This window comes from Lissotriton vulgaris, chromosome 4_1, assembly GCF_964263255.1.
Source record: "Lissotriton vulgaris chromosome 4_1, aLisVul1.2, whole genome shotgun sequence".
In the NCBI taxonomy this organism is placed as follows: Eukaryota; Metazoa; Chordata; class Amphibia; order Caudata; family Salamandridae; genus Lissotriton; species Lissotriton vulgaris.
This window is the reverse complement of record NC_141691.1, coordinates 1562907816-1562924509: the sequence shown is the minus strand read 5'-3', so window position 1 is coordinate 1562924509 and position 16694 is coordinate 1562907816.

Genomic DNA, 16694 nt, shown 5'->3' with positions numbered 1-16694 from the left:
TAACAAAGGGATGTGGGGCTGTATAATAGAATTTCAGAGGAACTGGTTTAGAAGATGATGACCTCATTAACGTAACTAATTGAACGGTGTAGAACTTAGATTTGTTGAGAAGAGAGCTCTGCAGTTGCACTCTCCTTGCTACTCTGGCTGGCTTAATTCCTTGCAAATCTTGGACGTGGCATGCTGTCGGTCCAAACTATCCTGATTACCTTGCACATCATCGGCTGGTGATGTTATTCAAGCTATACCTTTTTGGCTGAGAGGTTAGATATCTTCTGATGCACACTTTACATTAGCTATTGAGCTTAGGTTTGTATGAATTTCTGAATTGCATACTAATATTGCAATGATTTATTCCTTTTGTCTCTCTCTCTCTCTCTCTCCTTTCACACTTGGTAGTGATTTTATGATGTATTTGCCATGAACAGTATTATGTTATTGTGATTTTACCTGTAACATGGAAATATCCCAAGAGTTGACTTTTTAAATGTACTTAGTATTATGACCATTCATATTTTTGAAATATTAGATAAAAGTGACTTTGCAAGTATTCAGAGTCTGTCTTTATTATTGAGCTATTTGACATAATGCATATTGTGACTTTTGTTGTTGGTCAGGTTTTCTTTTCATTATAGTTCCTCTTAAAGGAAATAGCATCCATTTCTTATTATCTGAGTCCCTACCATCTCTACCAAAGATCTATCCGAGGACCAGATGTTTGTATGTGGTTATCGAGGTTCTATGGGCGCAAACTCTTAGTTATAATGAAGTATTTTGTTTCACAATTTAATGGAGATATAGTAAATGAGTATAAACATTCACAAGCACTTCGCTGGATCAGTATTAACCCATACGTTTGTTTTCTAAGGTAAAATGCTTTGCAGCCAGTATATTTTCAACTCTTAGGATGAATAGTATCTAAAGGGATATACAAAAACAGGTGTGCATCAACATCTGTTTACAGAAATCACATTCCTGTTTTAACTCCCTGTAGTTATTCTGCATAGATATTAAACTTGAAGTCATTGCTGACAGTATCAGGGTCAGTCAAAAGAACAATTTTTTTTGTATGTACACATTTAATACAAACAACACACTGTGTGGTATTCCTACTGAAGTTATTTGGCTGCAAAGGTGGTAGAGAATGTTATGAAGTGAAGGTAGACGCTGTGGGTGAATGTGGAATGTGAGGGTGCTTGCTGTAGGACATGTGTACTCACAAACTTTCTCTTGGGGGCCAAATTTACAGTGTGGTTTTGGCTGAGGGCCGCACCGGTGGGGACGGGGTCAAAGGGGGAGGGGGCAGGGCTAAAGCAAACAAAAATTGTGACCATGAGGTTAAACACAGGTCCCTGCAGCAGACACCTTCGTCCACTGAGCCACCGGACCCAGCATACACACATCTTTCTCTCTCTCCCTCCTTCTCTCCCTCCTTCTCTCTCTCTCCCTCTCTCTCTCGCTCTCCCTCCCTCCCTCTCCCTCTGTGTCTCCCTCCCTCTTTCTCCCTCCCTCTCCCTCCCTCTGTGTCTCCCTCCCTCCCTCTGTGTCTCCCTCCCTCCCTTCTGGTGTGTCTCCCTCCCTGTCTCCCACTCTCTCTCTGTCTCCCTCCCTGTCTCCCACTCTCACTCTGTGTCTCCCTCCCAGTCTTCCACTCTCCCTCTGTGTCTCCCTTCCAATCTCCCACTCTCCCTCTGTGTCTCCCTCCCAGTCTCCCACTCTCCCTCTGTGTCTCCTTCCCTGTCTCCCACTCTCCGTTTCCCTCCCTCAGTGTCTCCCTCCCACCCTCCCTTTGTGTCTCCCTCCGTGTCTCCCTCCCTTCCTCTGTGTCTCCCTCCCTGTCTCCCACTCTCTGTTTCCCTCCCTCCCTCTGTGTCTCCCTCCCTCCCTGACTCCCCTCCCTCCCTCTGTGTCTCCCTCCTGGATCCCTCCCTCTCTCTGTGTCTCCCTCCCTCCCTGTCTCCCTCCCTCTCTCTGTGTCTCCCTCCCTCCCGGTGTATCTCCCTCCCTGTCTCCCACTCTCCCTCTGTGTCGCCCTCCCTGTCTCCCACTCTCCCTCTGTGTCTCCCTCCCAGTCTCCCAGTCTCCCACTCTCCCTCTGTGTCTCCCTCCCAGTCTCCCACTCTCCCTTTGTGTCTCCCTTCCAGTCTCCCACTCTCCCTCTGTGTCTCCCTCCCAGTCTCCCACTCTCTCTCTGTGTCTCCCTCCCTGTCTCCCACTCTCTGTTTCCCACCCTCTGTGTCTCCCTCCCTCACTCTGTGTCTCCCTCCGTGTCTCCCTCCCTCCCTCCCTCTGTGTCTCCCTCCGTGTTCTCCCTCCCTCCCTCTGTGTCTCCCTCTGTGTCTCCCTCCCTGTCTCCCACTCTCTGTTTCCCTCCCTCCCTCTGTTTCTCCCTACCTCCCTGTCTCCCTCCCTCCCTCTGTGTCTCCCTCCCTCTCTCTGTGTCTCCCTCCCTCCCTGTCTCCCTCCCTCTCTCTGTGTCTCCCTCCGTCCCGGTGTGTCTCCCTCCCTGTCTCCCACTCTCCCTCTATGTCTCCCTCCCTGTCTCCCACTCTCCCTCTGTGTCTCCCTCCCAGTCTCCCACTCTCCCTCTGTGTCTCCCTCCCTGTCTCCCACTCTCCCTCTGTCTCCCTTCCGGTCTCCCACTCTCCCTCTGTGTCTCCCTCCCTTTCTCCCACTCTCTGTTTCCCTCCCTCTGTGTCTCCCTACCGCCCTCCCTCTGTGTCTCCCACCGTGTCTCCCTCGCTCCCTCTGTGTCTCCCTCTGTGTCTCCCTCCCTCCCTCTATGTCTCCTCCTTGTCTCCCTCCCCCCCTCTGTGTCTCCCTCCCTGTCTACCACTCTCTGTTTCTCTCCCTCCCTCTGTGTCTCCCTCCCTCCCTGTCTCCCTCCCTCTCTCTTTGTCTCCCTCCCTCCCAGTGAGTCTCCTTCCCTGTCTCCCACCCGCCCTCTGTGTCTCCCTCCCTGTCTCCCACTCTCCCTCTGTATCTCCCTCCCAGTCTACCACTCTCCCTCTGTGTCCCCCTCTCTCCCTCTGTGCCCCCCTCCCTTCCTCTCTGTCCTCTCACCTGTGTATGTGTGTCAGCCCTCAGCCCGGGCTGAGACAGCTTCCCCGGCCGCGCGCACACAACCCCTCCAAGTACTTCACGGGTCTTTAAAAGACCATTTAGATGTTAATTAGACTTTGTTGAATTTCACCTCTTAGGCCCCTTGAGCTCCCTTCTGACAAGCACTGGAATCCCCCGGGCCCCCACAGAGCAGTGGCTGAGTCCGCGCTGCTGCAGCTGTATTTGCGAACACTATTTAATGTATTTATTTTTAAACACAGGTGTCTGCAATGTCCGCAGGCCGCCCAGGAAGGCTTGCCGGGCCGCCACCGGCCCGCGGGCTGTACTATGAGTACCCCCGCTGTAGAATATTCAGTTGAGAGGAGGTCAGCGCCCTTCTTATACTATGCTTACAGTTGGTCCACTTTAGTGCTATTTTTTTTTTTTATCCTTTGGACAATAAAGAGCTGCATGAACCTTCTCCTGTGTCACCTTTGCCTATTAATTTCCATGAAACAAGAAAGAAGACCCTATTCCCCACTGTATTTATGTGCAAGAATCAGTAAAAACTGAAAACTGGGACCAGTAACCATGACGAGTTAACGATTAAAATGGGTCTTGACAGATAACTAGCATTACAAAGTCCTGGGAATCAAAAAGACTGTGAAATAAATGCTCATTAAAGATGAAGCTTTACTATTTAGGGGAGAGACATAGTCTTAAGCTGCTGCCCCATGCCCTCTACCTTTAAACTCATTTTGTGATCTAATATGGAGGTCAGATGTGTAGTGTGAAATACAGTCTTGAATTTCTCACCTTGAGTGTTATGCTCTGTTTTGAATGCTAAATAAAGTATTGTGACTTCTTTAATGTTACATTCATCCAATGCTTTGGCCTCTAGTAATGTGTCAAGTTATGACAACTTACTTCCAGTATTTTCTCCACTTCTGAAGGTGTCTAATGAAAGATAGGGCTGACAGAGCGGATGTTTCTATATCTTAATCTTTGGGTGTAATCATTAAAAACCCCGCCACTGGTAGTATCGATCTTTGCTTGTCAACAAGGAGAAGCGAAAAGGAGTAATCATCCACATCAAACCATATAAGCAATAAAATCCTTTAAGACTTTTAGTATTGTCAATAAAGAGAATTTGTATGTGTTAGAAGGTTTTATTTATTGAGTTCTTAAGTTTTCATTATTTATTTGATAATTTTGAGGGCTTGATTTAGATTTTGGTGGATGAGTCCCACTGTGGCTTTTTTGGTGTTATTCCTGGCTGACGGCTTGGACATATTTAGGCTGAAAATTGACTATCCTGAAAATACCTCTTTTAGAGGTGCCATTTTTTTGCCTAAACCAAGGGTCTGATTTAGATTTTGGTGGATTTGGGCTCACAGTGGCTTTTCCAGTGGTTCTCCCACCTGCCGCCTTGGCAGTCCTCCGCTCTATGTTGATGGATCAATAGAACTCCCTCCGGCGTTGATTGCTTCATAGGCAATTACCAATGTGCAGATTAGGATGTGCCTCTCTGTTGAGGCACCTGTGGAGAGAAACTTCCAAACTTGAGTTGGCAGAATTGAAAAAAAAGAGGTGCAATCATTCCTTTTCCGGTTTCCCGCTTCCGTTTCCATCTTGCATACCATTCTCCAGGTCCTTCCTGTGCTGATGCTGCTGAACCACAATGCTAATCAACCCCGTTGTCCCTGGAATCTACGGTAGGCTTTTGTGTCACTTGTCTCACCATCAACCATGTTTTAACATTTGCTTTAGCCTAGTGTATTTTTACATTGCAGTCACATGCAATTGTATGTGTATCTGTATGATTGTTGATCTTAAAATTAATCCTGGTAAAATGTACACACCTGCATTGACATTACATTTTTTTTTATGTGGGGGTTGTGGGTGTTGTGTTTGTGGTGCCTGTAGGTTTACATACTGTATGGTGTTGGTGTACTATGCTATTTATTAAAGAAAGGCCATTACACATTACCTACATATACATTTTGACCAAGTAACAACATATATGTGTATTGATTCAAGAATAAGTAGTACTTACCCATCTCCAGATCTCCAGGGACTCACTCTCTCAGGAATCTGCTGCCAGGGCATCGTCTGCACAGAGGGGACCTCTAAATCAGTTAGGCACAAATCTGCCTGTTTCATGGCAATGCAGTACTATTAGCCAGCAGGAAAGGTGACCGGCACAGCAGTAAACAGTCTGTTGATGCTACATCTAAATACAGCAGACGGCAAATGTGTTAGCTCAATAGAGTACTTGGAACCGTTGACCCGGTGGGAGACTGAAGTCCTGCCAAGATCTATATTAGGCCCCAAATGACCCTTTATGTCAGTGTCCAACTCTCACATGACTGTGAATGGCTCTCTTGTGGTATGTTGTGTATTCCTTCCAGACATGTGGACAAAAGGGCATGTGTGTGGGGCAGGATGTTTCTCTCTTGAGTAGGATGTCCTGGGTTTTTACTCAGCCCTTCCTGAGCTTCAAAGAGTAGCCTGAAAACTGTGGCGATCACATTCTTCACTTATGAGGCTACCTCCTCTGTCACCAACAAATGCAGCTGATATCTGAGCCTGCCAGCCCTTTTTTACTGCAGACAGTTTGTAGCTAAACCCAGGGCAAAGGATAGAACTGACCAAATCAGTTTGGGGTAGACAAAGATTGGGACCCCCACACACACAAGCTAGTACTAGATATAAAAGTGGCACCATTAACGCCTGTCTGTAGAATACTCCAGACCTGTAGGGCAGGGGAAGACTCATGAGAAGGACTATCCTTTTTTCCTGCGAGCCTTGAACCCAGGATGCTCAGAAGTGACTCCAAAGGTCAGTTGGCTAACCTCCTGTTGAGTTGCAGGCACACACCAAGCTTCCATGGACATTTCCTACAACTGTCTGGCGACCAGCACCAACTGGACCCGCCTGAGCATTTGTGTGGACTTCTGATGGAGTGAGTCATGATCCCCAAAATGTGCTCCCCAGTTCCTGGATCCTTGACTAGAATCAGAGTGCACACCTCCTGCTTGAAAACTGCAGCCCAAGTGAAAATCCAGAAATTTGGGGGTCTTTGCGACTGTGAGTTAGCTACCTGCATCCGCACCTGAATCAGTGCATCACCCACCAAGTCAAATTTCTGATGACAACCTGCTTTTCCTTCCAAACAGCTACCTCCTGCATCACTGACCAATGTTAAGTTTGAGCGACGACCTGCTCCTCGCACCGACAATGGCCTCCTGGTGGTGCCTGGCAATGTGAATTTTAAGCTGAAGCTCCATTCTTGGACTTGGACTTTATGAAGGTAAAATATTCAATGAGAAGAACCTGGTCCCTGTGTCTGACCCATGCGTCATCACAGTCAGCCCGAACTTGTGACTATGTCCCAGTAAAGTGCTACCAGATACAAATGAAAGATGCTTTGTGCTATTTGGTGTTATTTTAATTTGAAACTTTAAAAATTATTAACTTTTGTTATGCTGATTGTTTTTTGTTGTTTTGGAATAATGTTATATATTAATATTGATCCTATTTATCTTAATTGGTTTGGGGTTTTCCTGGTGCTGTATTTACACTTTATGACTGATTCAGTGCTGTATACATACTTTCCCCATTGCCTCTAAATTAAACCTGACTTCTTTTGTGCCAAGGTTCTAGAGTGTTTAGCACGTGTTTATTTTTGGTTGTGAGAAGCAAAGCATTCGTGCCTGGTTGGCTGTTAGAATGTGAGAAGCTTTCGGTGGTTGTTGGTCTCATGGCCATGGAGGGGTTGTTGTAAGTCTTGAGTTAGATTGCAAGTTCAATTGTCAACCACATCTAACTTTAAAAGCCAAATATGAGGTGGACAGATGGGTTCTCTGTGTGCTGCAATGTATGGCAGATTGTGGCCTGCATAGTGTTGCCTGTTGTGAATATGAACTGGAAATGACTACGTTGCCAGTCATTTTAATGCTGTCAGGAATCGATGGAGTAGAAGAGTAACGAGAAGAAGACTCATGGCTGAATACTACCCTAAACATGCTATTGATTAGTAGCACAATGAATAAACCAGTGTCAAGTTAGACCATCATGTCTGTGGACCAGTAGATGTAGGATTGTGTTGTGCAAGCGGTGTGTGCACACACAAAGCGAGGGGAACTGAGTGCTAATGTCCAAGAAATGGCATCTCAATCTTTGAGATTTTCAGGAAACTGAAATTCATCCTATTAACTTTTCTAATGTGTGCTTAGGCATAGAATTGCAAGCAATTTTATTATGCTATGTGAGATTTGCTGTGTTTATGTGGGATTCCCTGTTCCTGTCTACTAGAGCATACACAAAAACATAGGATGCAACAATGGAGGATTTCCCACATTAATATAGGTAGGGTGGTTTCTAACCACAGTTGAAGAATCAGTCATAAAAGGAAAAATATATTTCTTGGGAAAATTCAATAGACCAGTAGGGGAGCTTCACTACTGGAGATACAAATACTGGAAAAACCTCATAGGAGTACCAAATGGGGTGTTAACAGATATATTGTGTTCCACTCCTGGACTTATCATTATCGGGGTTCTCCCTAGTCAAAGAACAATGTATACACTAGTGTAGATGTAGGGAAAATCTCAATTGTGGGGTGGAAGCTAAAATTTAGCCTCTGACATATCCTGAACACTGCCACAGTCTGTAATCACTATAGTGTACATTGGTGTGCGGCCAAAACATAAGCCATAAAGTCAAAATCCTAGATCAATAGAAATGTCTGGAAGTGCACATGTTTTTGAAAAAAAGAAGTATCTGATAAGCATAGACAAATATTTACTCAATCTGTGTCAGTCAAATTCAAAAAGTAAAAAGTATTTGCAATGCATGAACACCATTCAAAATTATGTTAATTTTTCTGTGAGACTACATGAGGAATGCACCTCAAGGGATGTTTTAAACAGGTGGGGGACTAATTGGACTAAGAAGGAGCATAGAATGACATCAAGATATCAAAACTCCCACAGGCACTCATCTGGGCGTCCAGAAATGATGTCAGAATCTATGAATACCGCACCAGGCCAGTACCCTAAAATAGCCGCTCTGAAATAAATACAGAATACCAATACACTGAGTTGGGGAAAGAGGGATGAGAAGAGAATAGAGCAAGAGAGAGGGTTTCTGCTACTGTTGCCAAGACTCACAGTTTGTCAGGGTCAGTCACATTGTTTGTAGTTTCTTAATGTTACTTGAGTCTGATAATGACGTTACATCTAGCCTTACTAATGAATCTCGTAGCACTCACAGAATCTGTGTCTTTTCTGTGTCTTTTCTGAGATTAATACAGCAAACTCTCCCATAAGCTGCAAGTCAAGATCTTGATACTAATTATCCTGAAAATGTGATATAGAACTTCAGTTCAGTTTAATAAACTTAATTCTGCAGCTTTAAAAAACGAGCCATAAATGTACAATTTAATAATGAAAATAGAACAGATCAAAAGAACATTCCATTGAATCCTTGTAATATACTCAAACAAAAGAGTACAAAACCAAGTAATTTTTAGTACATAAAGCTTAGTCTCCAATTCATAGCTTTCTGAATAAAAAAACCACATTGAAACATACTTAAAATCATATATCCAAATAAATTCATGATCAGAAAGGCATCTAATATGTAGTGCTTTTCGTCCAGTTTAAAGTTTCCAAAATAAAAAGAGCTAATTTAAAACATATATGCAAAAAAGAGGTATGCAGTTCCTCTACATGCAGGTAGTGACCCAGGCACCCAAGGAGGAGGAGGTAATCTCCTTTCGGAACATAGGCCACACACACCCAGCAAGCTAGGTGTCATGCTTCATCATATGGGTCTGCTCCTTGTCGGGTCGGCGAAGCAATACCCGTCGGGCACCCATATAAGGGCTCTTTGCCGGAGATCTTCTGTTCCTGCCGTATGGGTGTTGTGGGTGTGAGGGACCTAGTGTGCATGTAGATGTTCTGAAATAGTAAAAGTAAAACAAGTGGGGAATCCTAAGAGCAATTTTTTTTCTAGGTGGAGACATACTTGATCAAAATAAGGAGGAGAGGCGACTAACAAGCTAACAAGGGTCAAGAGGCGCTCTACTCCTTGATGGTTGACACGTTTCACGCCAATTCGCCCTTTGCATCTGGTGGCATTTCTTAAGGACTGTAAAAAGTGACTATCTACAATGAACAGGGTGGGCAACATGCCCAGTAACTAAAATCTAACGTGAAAGGGTGGTCTGGAGGAAATTACCTACCACTATAAGGATGTATGGGATGCTACCCGCAATTCCTGGGACGCATCTGCTTGTAAAGATTATGAAAACAGCAATCGGTCATGTTTCCAACAGTCAATAGCCCAGCAAGGTGCCAACCACATTATTAGATCAAATCGGGTGGAAACCACCTTACTATTTATTAATCATAGCACTATGCATGCGGTCCAGAAAATGTTATATTAAAGTTAATAAAATTACATGATTAGTAGCATACACCCAGAAATATACAAACAGAAATAAACATGGCAGAATAAATCAAGTATGGTGGTGATATAGTAGTCCCCAAAGTATGCTATCATTAGTGCTTAGGTGAGGAGTGGTGAAGTATACAATCTCAGACTCACCTTGCAAACTTCAAGATTGCGCCCCAACTGGTAAAGCACTATGTAGTGATGTCGTAAATTGACAGTGCATAGGTTAGCATTTGCTGAAGCCAATCCCTTTTTCAAAGCTATCTTGCTCGTTTCTTGGAAGCCAATTTGTATTGTTGTTAGCCATTTTGTATGCCATGTGCTACCTTGTGCTCACCACGTGCTTTGTCCTACCTCTCTGCTAGCTGCTTGTATATGCTGCCTAGAAACAAGTTATATTTAGCCTCTGCCAATTACGCGCATGCTCAGTTGAGCCACATCTGTTTCTGATAAATCACTGTTGAGATGTGTTTACCCCAAACTGGTCAAATCGTTAGCTCCTCCCACTTGTTTAATGTGCGCTGAAAATGTCCTTATATGTACATAAAATTCATCTTGTGTGTGTACCGCCTACTTTTTTTAACCCCTGTGCGGGTATAAATGGACCCTGTGCCTTCCATTCGGGGTGCTACTTCATGCATTGCCTAAGGGTACTGTATGAATGTGGTTCCACCTCATGAAGTCTTAATAAACTTGTCTTTTCTATTCCAGTTTCCATGCCAACTTCAAATCTAAGGTTTGGGGAGTTTTAGCGGCATAACTAGACCTTGCTGAGACTCGATACAACAGTGACATCTGTATTAAGATGTCTGATAGTCGTGAGAAAGGATACAACAGATGGGGAGGGTTATCCATCATAAAATACGGTATTGACCAAACACAAAATGGCGAACCCATCTCATTGCAGTCATACTCGGTAGGGTAGGTAATATGGCAGTATGTCGGTGTAGTCAAAAGAATGCACCCCTGACCCTCTTCCTGAAAAATAACACTGGGTGCAGAAACGGTGCGGGCATAGGTCCCACGCAGAAATCTCCCAAAAGTGATGCGGTCCTGTCACTGATCTCCTATGTGATAGATGCCTACACGTACCCCCGCCCCAGGCGGTGCTCTCAAAGATAAGAGTCCATTCCAAGTCCGAAAGGGGCAGGCTCAGTCACTAAATGCCCGCAAATTCCACTGTCAAAAAATCCAGTATTAAGTCGCTGTTGAGTGCAGACGCGTCTTAGATAATACTCACCCGCCTCCATTGGAAGCCGCAAAAAACTACCTACCCCTTCGTGCTGCAACGGGGATGGTGCCAAACGGTCGGTGATGATCCATTTTATTGCCCTAAATGGTGCGCCGTTAAGGGCTGGCGGGAAGCTAATCGGCCCCAGCTGTTGCCGCGGTGTGTCATGTGACTTGTTCAAGTCTGTTAATGAACATCACGCTGGAGTATCGGCCATCTTGGAGTGGCTAGAGGTGAAAGATACGAAAGGAGACTCCCAAGATAACTATGGGGTAAACAGTCATGCAGTTCACATAAAAAATGGTGAACCTGCTTAAAAATAATAACAATAGCCGAATTTGTGTGTATATTTAAATGATAGCCGAACTCGCATGTATATGACCCACCGGAGCAGTGGTGACATGTCGGCCATCTTGAAATGGCTAGTGGATATAGGTTAACTATTGGATCCACTCTGTCTCGGTTCTGAAGAGAGAACGGCTAAGGAGATGTATCATGTTCAACACCCCCTCTTAACATATTACATGACAGGTTTAGATGCTAGTATTATTCATTCAGTGATAACGCTAACTTTGCATTAAGGAAGACCATTGTTGATTATCCATCTAAGACAAAGAGCCCCAAGGCATTATATCATTTAGTCCCTGGTGGTTTATTCCTAGTGGGGGCACCCATCGTTGCTCTGTCTTGAATAGAGCTGATAGTGTGATGCATGGGTGTGCCTCCAGAATTAACCTTTGTAAACTCTCCGGTAAGCATGGGCGTAAAATCCGTTTCGCGGGCGAATTTGCGGATTTTTGGCAATTTCGCGGTCCACGAATCGCGCGAATTTGTCCAAAAATCCGCGAATTTGCAAGCCGCGGATTATTTTGCTTGGTCGCGCTTGAAAAATACAATATTGGGCGCGCTGCGTTGACTTACCATGATTCTGAGTCCGCCGATTTGTTTTTTTCCCTGTTTGTGTGTGCTGCGCCATTTTGGACCTTGCTCCGTGATCGCGCGTGAGTTTTTCGACCGCAATTACGTCATCGCAGTCCGCCATCTTGCACAGCGAGAGTTTGATAACGCGAGTACGTAATAAGGGCCCGCGATAACGGATTGCGGGAGTCAACATTGCCGAACACGTAGATGCGGCACGCAGCTGACATCGGGCGGGAGATTTGAATGGCTCGCTTTCCCGAAATTGCAAAAATGTGCAATTCTGCACAAGTGATCCCCCGCAGGCAGCATAAACCTTCTGGAAATCATGATTTTGATCAGAATAACTCCTCAGATTAATATTTGGCTACACTTTTTTGTGGAAGGACTCCATTGTTTGGGGGGGTGGGAGGAAGTAAATGCCCCAGAGTCTCTGACTCCTGTTCCTGTCCAGCAGGCTCCTCCCAGTGCTTTGTCCATCTCCTGGTCACTTCTCATTTGGATCTGGAGCTGGAAGGATTACTTTTTGTGGCTGCTGCTGGATATTTGTATTTGAGGACTTTTTTGGACTTTGGTGTTTTTGGATCACTTTTGGATTTGAGATTTTAGATGTTAGTTGGTGTTGTTTGTTTGGGGCATTGCAGTTGCTGCAACTACAATTTTAAAACATTTTCACAATTTTAAAAATATTATATTGTGGGTAGCCACAGTATCCAGTAGGCCCAGGGTTAGTCATGGGTGCATGATACAACTGTTTCTGTTAGTTTTGTTGAACTTAAATCTCATTTATGTCATTGAATTTTAGGTCACTATTTGTGGATTTTTATTTTTTTATTTTGTGGTGCCTGTCAAGCCACACTAGCCAGTAGGCCCAGGGGTAGTAAGTGGTGCATGGACCAAGTATTCTTATGGGGTGTCTTGAATATAAACATCATTGAGGGCATGGATGGCATTGGATTGTGGTGATTTTTGTGTGTTTTATTACTTTTTGGGGTGGTGGTGGGGCCTGGCCATGTGGGTGGAGGCCATTTTGAGGCCTGGTCCAGGCAGGGCCTGGCCATGTGGTGGGGGTCAAGGCTCAAGGGGCCATTTTGAAGCCAGGCAGTGTGCTCAGGCCTGCACCTGCACCCAGTTTGCCTTGCTTTCATCCATTAAGCCCAGGGGTAGTAAGTGGTGCATGAACCGAGTCTTCTTATGGGGTGTCTTGAATTTAAACATCATTGAGGGCATGGATGGCATTGGATTGTGGTGATTTTTTTGTGTTTTATTACTTTTTGGGGTGGTGGTGGGGCCTGGCCATGTGGGTGGGGGCCATTTTGAGGCCTGGTCCAGGCAGGGCCTGGCCATGTGATGGGGGTCAAGGCTCAAGGGCCCATCTTGAAGCCAGGCAGTGTGCTCAGGCCTGCACCCAGTTTGCCTTGCTTTCATCCATTAGTTCCAGGGGTAGTAAGTGGTGCATGGACCGAGTCTTCTTATGGGGTGTCTTGAATTTAAACATCATTGAGGGCATGGATGGCATTGGATTGTGGTGATTTTGTGTGTTTTATTACTTTTTGGGGTGGTGTTGGGGCCTGGCCATGTAGGTGGGGACCATTTTGAGGCCTGGTCCAGGCAGAGCCGGGCCATGTGGTGAGGGTCAAGGCTCAAGGGGCCATTTTGAAGCCAGGCAGTGTGCTCGGGCTTGCACCCAGTTTGCCTTGCTTTCATCCATTAGGCCCAGGGGTAGTTAGTGTTGCATGGACCGAGTCTTCTTATGGGGGGTCTTGAATTTAATCATAATTGAGGGCATGGATGGCATTGGATTGTGGTGATTTTGTGTGTTTTATTACTTTTTGGGGTGGTGTTGGGGCCTGGCCATGTGGGTGGTGGCCATTTTGAGGCCTGGTCCAGGCAGGGCCGGGCCATGTGGTGAGGGTCAAGGCTCAAGGGGCCATTTTGAAGCCAGGCAGTGTGCTCGGGCTTGCACCCAGTTTGCCTTGCTTTCATCCATTAGGCCCAGGGGTAGTTAGTGTTGCATGGACCGAGTCTTCTTATGGGGGGTCTTGAATTTAATCATAATTGAGGGCATGGATGGCATTGGATTGTGGTGATTTTGTGTGTTTTATTACTTTTTGGGGTGATGTTGGGGCCTGGCCATGTGGGTGGGGGCCATTTTGAGGCCTGGTCCAGGCAGGGCCTGGCCATGTGGTGGGGGTCAAGGCTCAAGGGGCCATTTTGAAGCCAAGCAGTGTGCTCAGGCCTGCTCCCAGTTAGCCTGACTTTCATCCATTAGGCCCAAGGGTAGTAAGTGGTCCATGGACCGAGTCTTCTTATGGGGTGTCTTCAATATAAACATCAGTGAGGGCATGGATGGCATTGGATTGTGGTGATTTTTGCGTGTTTTATTACTTTTCGGCGTGTTTAACTGATGTTCATCTGGCTTCCATTGCTTTTAGGTGCACAAGAGAACCACCAGTGCCAGGAACAAGTCCTGCAGCGGTGTGTGCAGCACAACGTCACGTGTGACCACAGACAAGACAACTCTGCAACTCGTGCAACTGCGGCCTGCTATTTTGACATCTGATGAAGATGGCCCCAAAGAAAGGTGGCCGTAGCTCCTCAGCGAAAAAAGTTGCCAGTGCCACTGCCACTAAGAAGGAGCAGAAAAAGCAAGTGGCGCCACTTACCAAGGAGACTGGTGTGCCCACCGACACCTTTTTTGGGAGAAAAAAAACTACGCCTGCAGCAGCAGCGGTGTCCGCCGGGGATCAAGCTGAAAGCAGCACCTTTGCCTCATTGGGCTCAGTGCCACCAAGCCAAGTTAGGTCCAAGCCCATGAGTGCTGCTGCAGCAGCCACTTTACTTTCTCAATCACCATCTACCAGTGATGTTGGCTCATCACAAGAAAGTACCATTCAATCAACGCTGGGTGTAACTCAGCTGGAGAGTGTTCAATAATCACAGCCGCAACAATAACCACAAGTGCATGTAGTACAAGCGCAAGTACATGGGCAAGGAGAGGCACAAGTACATGGGAAAGGAGAGGCGCAAGTACATGGGCAAGGAGAGGTGCAAGTAGAGGCGCATGGAGAGGTGCAACTAGAGGTTCATGGAGTGGCACAACTGCCTACAACGCTTGTTCCTCCAGAAGTAGGGGCACATCAGGAAATTGATATTCAAGTGGAGGTATCATCCGAGGGATCCACTCCTCCTGAGGATGATCCATTGTCTTCAAGACCCCCAGCAAGAAAAAGGTCAAGGAGGGCTGCTACTACTACAAGTTCTTCTTCAAGCCCCCTTCATTCTGATGACATTGATCTTAATTGGAACCCAGCCATGCAGTCTGACAGTGAGGCACGCCATGAGCCGACAAAGGTAGCTAAGCCTAAAAGGAAGGTTCCCGCAAGGCTTCGACTTATGGGTGATGATGACGAACAAGAAGTGGTGTCTTCTGCTGCTGATGAACAGTCTGACGACGACCCAGTCATCAAAGACTTCACTCTATCCCCAGCGGGCATGCAGCAGACTAACATTTTCAACCTATCCCGAATTGCTTCTGAGCGGGATGTGGGCAGCCTGGCACTGGTAACACCACCAACGCAGTTAACTAATACACCAAAACGACCTACAGCTGCCATATTTTTTTAGTCAGAAGGGCCGGCAGGGACCTCCATCCAGCTCGACCTCCATTACCTCAAGTAGTGGTGCTGTAAGTGAACAATAGAAACAAATTCAGCCACGGCCATCCTCCACTTCTTCTGGCATTGAAAGTCAAAGTAGCACCTCCACTACCAGCAGACCTCGCCAGTCCCCAGTTTGGGACTTCTTTACTAGTAGCCAAAAGGCGGAAAACATGGTCATTTGTTCGATTTGTAAAACATCAGTTAGTCGGGGTAACCTTGGTACCAACTCTGGTACCGGAGGCCAGAGAGGTCATCTAAAAAAATACCACGCTATCTAGTGGTATGCGCACCTAAATAAGATCAAGGAAGTCCCAAGTCGAACTGATCCAAATGTATCCATTGATAGTGCATCTGATGCTGACGATGAGGGGCTGATCGTGCAGGGGGAAGTCAAGAACCGACCGACACTTTTTCTGGTACACCCAGTACCCCTGGCAGCAGCACTGCAGCGGTAGCGTCCACCCCCTCGACCCCTGCAACATGAATGAGGCACACTGTGTGGGACAGACACCAATGCAAAAAACTACGTAAATGAGCCTAACTGGTTTGAAGTCTGCATCATCATCATCACGTAAAACGGTCCAGCCCACCATTACAAGCATGTTTTGGTCAGATGCGTCATTTGAACGCAATCACCCAGCGGTACGTCTGTATAATGCAAAGCTGGCTAAAATGCTAGCGCTGGACCTTCTCCCTTTCTCTTTCGTGGAAGGGGTGGGTTTTCTTGAATTTGTGGCAACAGTCTGCCCTAAAAGGAAGGTTCCTAGCCGGTCCTATATTGCCAGGGTTGCTATTCCAGCACTACATCAAGATGTGCTGGAGGTGATTGGCGCAGCTATTATGAATAGTGCTGTTCACACTATCCACATGACAACAGACTTGTGGACCAGCCCTTGATTACATGTGCATCACTGCACACTGGGTCTCTTTTGCAGGGGTCAACAAACAATTAAAACAAAAAGGTGTTGACTCGGATACAGTTTTTGAAGCTACTCGCAAACATGCTACAATAGGCATGTTTTTCATGGAGAAATCTCACACTGCACATAACATTTTGGAAGAGTTTAACATGAATGTCAATGAATGGCTGCGTCTAAGACAGCGCATAGTTGATTATGTTTCCACGGATAATGGCAGTAATATAGTTACGGCCATGGCTGAAGGTGAATATTTCAGAGTGCCGTGTTTGGCGCACAGTATTAACATCGTGGTGCAAGAATTCTTGAAAAAAGAAGACCCAGTCTGCAAGTTACTGACCTCCTACCAAAGAATCTGCACACACATCAGCCATTCTTTTAAGGCCCGGAAGCAGCTGAGGAGCATTCAACATGAACGTAAACTGCCAGTCAAAGGACTAATCCAGGAGGTGGCAACACGTT